The sequence below is a fragment of the Dendrobates tinctorius genome, unplaced genomic scaffold, assembly GCF_039654945.1.
Source record: "Dendrobates tinctorius isolate UK_male_01 unplaced genomic scaffold, ASM3965494v1 ptg000011l, whole genome shotgun sequence".
Taxonomy (NCBI): domain Eukaryota; kingdom Metazoa; phylum Chordata; class Amphibia; order Anura; family Dendrobatidae; genus Dendrobates; species Dendrobates tinctorius.
In genome coordinates, this window is record NW_027361679.1 from 117,940,013 (window position 1) to 117,942,894 (window position 2,882).

The 2,882-nt window shown below is 40.5% G+C and overlaps 1 non-coding gene across 1 annotated transcript; it reads left to right on the forward strand.

The window, feature by feature from the left end:
- Nucleotides 1–271: 271 nt before the first annotated feature.
- Nucleotides 272–378, forward strand: LOC141054415 (U6 spliceosomal RNA). Its single transcript, XR_012221418.1, has one exon. It is a non-coding gene; the product is annotated as a U6 spliceosomal RNA (small nuclear RNA).
- Nucleotides 379–2,882: the final 2,504 nt, after the last annotated feature.

The following is a 2,882-nucleotide window of genomic DNA, read 5'->3' on the forward strand; positions in this document are numbered from 1 at the left end:
AGAGCAGCAACAAGCCTGGGCTGAGCGGCGGCGCTTAACAATGACGTCACAGAGGTTTGCATATTTCCCTCTCCCATGATCCATCACGGAAAGCTGAGAGATGAAGCGTATCAAAACATAACGTGAACTCCACGGAAATTGACACATACACAGTGTTACCGGCATCATGTATCAGTAACTCCGAGAGAAATCAGTTATCATAATTGTCGCCATAAGTTTTCATTGTATCAGTCGTTGGACTATATATACCGAGTGAGTCAGCAAGGCTATCGTGCTCGCTTCGGCAGCACATATACTAAAATTGGAACGATACAGAGAAGATTAGCATGGCCCCTGCGCAAGGATGACACGCAAATTCGTGAAGCGTTCCATATTTTATGTCTCCCCACATTAATATCATTGTGTTTCCATATTTTATGCCCCCCACAGTGATATCATTGTTTCTATATTATGTGTCCCCCCACAGTGAGATCATTGTTTCCATACTATATGTCCCCCCCACAGTGATATCATTGTTTCCATACTATATGTCCCCCCCACAGTGATATCATTGTTTCCATACTATATGTCCCCCCCACAGTGAGATCATTGTTTCTATATTATCTGCCCCCCACAGTGATATCGTTGTTTCCATACTATATGTCCCCCCCACAGTGATATCATTGTTTCCATACTATATGTCCCCCCCCACAGTAATATAATTGTTTCCATATTTTATGCCCCCCACAGTAATATAATTGTTTCCATATTTTATGCCCCCCACAGTAATATAATTGTTTCCATATATATCCCCCCCACAGTAATATAATTGTTTCCATATTATATGTCCCCCCCAGTGATATCATTGTTTCCATACTATATGTCCCCCCCACAGTAATATAATTGTTTCCATATTATATGCCCCCCACAGTAATATAATTGTTTCCATATATATACCCCCCCAGTGATATCATTGTTTCCATATTATATGCCCCCCACAGTGATATCATTGTTTCCATATTATATGCCCCCCACAGTGATATCATTGTTTCCATATTATATGTCCCCCCCAGTGATATCATTGTTTCCATATTATATGTCCCCTCACAGTGATATCATTATGTTTCCATATTATATGTCCCCCCCACAGTGATATCATGTTTCCATATTATATGTCCCCCCAGTAATATCATTTTGTTTCCATATTATATGTCCCCTCACAGTGATATAATTATTTTTCCATATTATATGTCCCCCCACAGTAATATCATTGTTTCCATATTGTCTCCCCCACAGTGATATCATTGTTTCCATATTATATGTCCCCTCACAGTGATATCATTATGTTTCCATATTGTCTGCCCCCCACAGTGATATCATTGTTTCCATATTTTATGTCTCCCCACATTAATATCATTATGTTTCCATATTATATGCCCCCCACAGTGATATCATTATGTTTCCATATTATATGTCCCCTCACAGTAATATAATTATCTTTCCATATTATATGTCCCCCCACAGTGATATCATGTTTCCATATTATATGTCCCCCCACAGTGATATCATGTTTCCATATTATATGTCCCCCCAGTAATATCATTATGTTTCCATATTATATGTCCCCCCACAGCGATATCATGTTTCCATATTATATGTCCCCTCACAGTGATATAATTATATTTCCATATTATATGTCCCCCCCACAGTGATATCATGTTTCCATATTATATGTCCCCCCCAGTAATATCATTTTGTTTCCATATTATGTCTCCCCACAGTGATATAATTATTTTTCCATATTATATGTCCCCCCACAGTAATATCATTGTTTCCATATTGTCTCCCCCACAGTGATATAATTGTTTCCATATTATATGCCCCCCATAGTGATATCATTGTTTTCATATTATATGCCCCCACAGTGATATCATTACGTCCCCCCCCACAGTGATATAATTGTTTCCATATTATATGTCCCCCCACAGTGATATCATTATGTTTCCATATTAAATGTTCCCCCACAGTGATAACTGTTGTGAGCTCTTTTTCTCCTTCACCTTTGATGTCCGATGAACTCCCTCTGCTGGTGAAAGGAGGTAGTGAAATTGATTTGGATGGGAAAAACCTGTCATCTTAACAGGTGGAGTATGATTGGACAGCCGGAATCTCTGAGTGGATATAAGGCCGCCGACGCCCTGCTGGGTTGCTGGTGATCCTCTCTGCCCTGTCTACTAAAGCTAAGTTTTTGCTCTGCTATTGTTCCATGAGATTTAGTCTGTTTACTGAGTGTTTTTGTTCAGGCAGCCCTGGTTGGGACTGGCTGAACCCCATTTTTGTCTCTGATCAGTTGATCTCTTTGCTCTGTTTTCAGAATATACCTGAGTGCTGATATAGTAATGTTGAAGTCTAGTGACTTCAGGGCCTTTTCTATCAGACGTGTTGGACATTATTTTTGGCAGGGTTTTTGCGTGATTGCAGACAGTTGCTTTTCTTTCCTGTCCTATCTAGTTAGTGAGGGCCCCATCGTTTGCTCAGCCTGTCTTTCTGTCTGTGTTTTCATCTGCTTTCACCGTCAATACATGTTGGGGGCTGTCTATTGCTTTGGGGTGTGCTCTGGGGAAGTTTAGATTTCCCCTTTCTTTCTTTAGGCTTATGTAGCTCTCCGGCTGTGACGAGGTGTCTAGGACCACCGTAGGAACACCCCACGGCTACTGTTAGTTGTTGTGAATAGGATCAGGGGTCTGCAATCCGTTAGCTACCAACCTCTCCGGTTTTCTGGACTTAGCTTGTATTTTTGTTTTTTCCTCCTCCGGTGACTCATTCATAACAGACTCACCAGCCATACCGCAGATTCTAGGGTACTCAATAGCAGGAAAGAATTGTAAAAAAAAAAAAAAGTG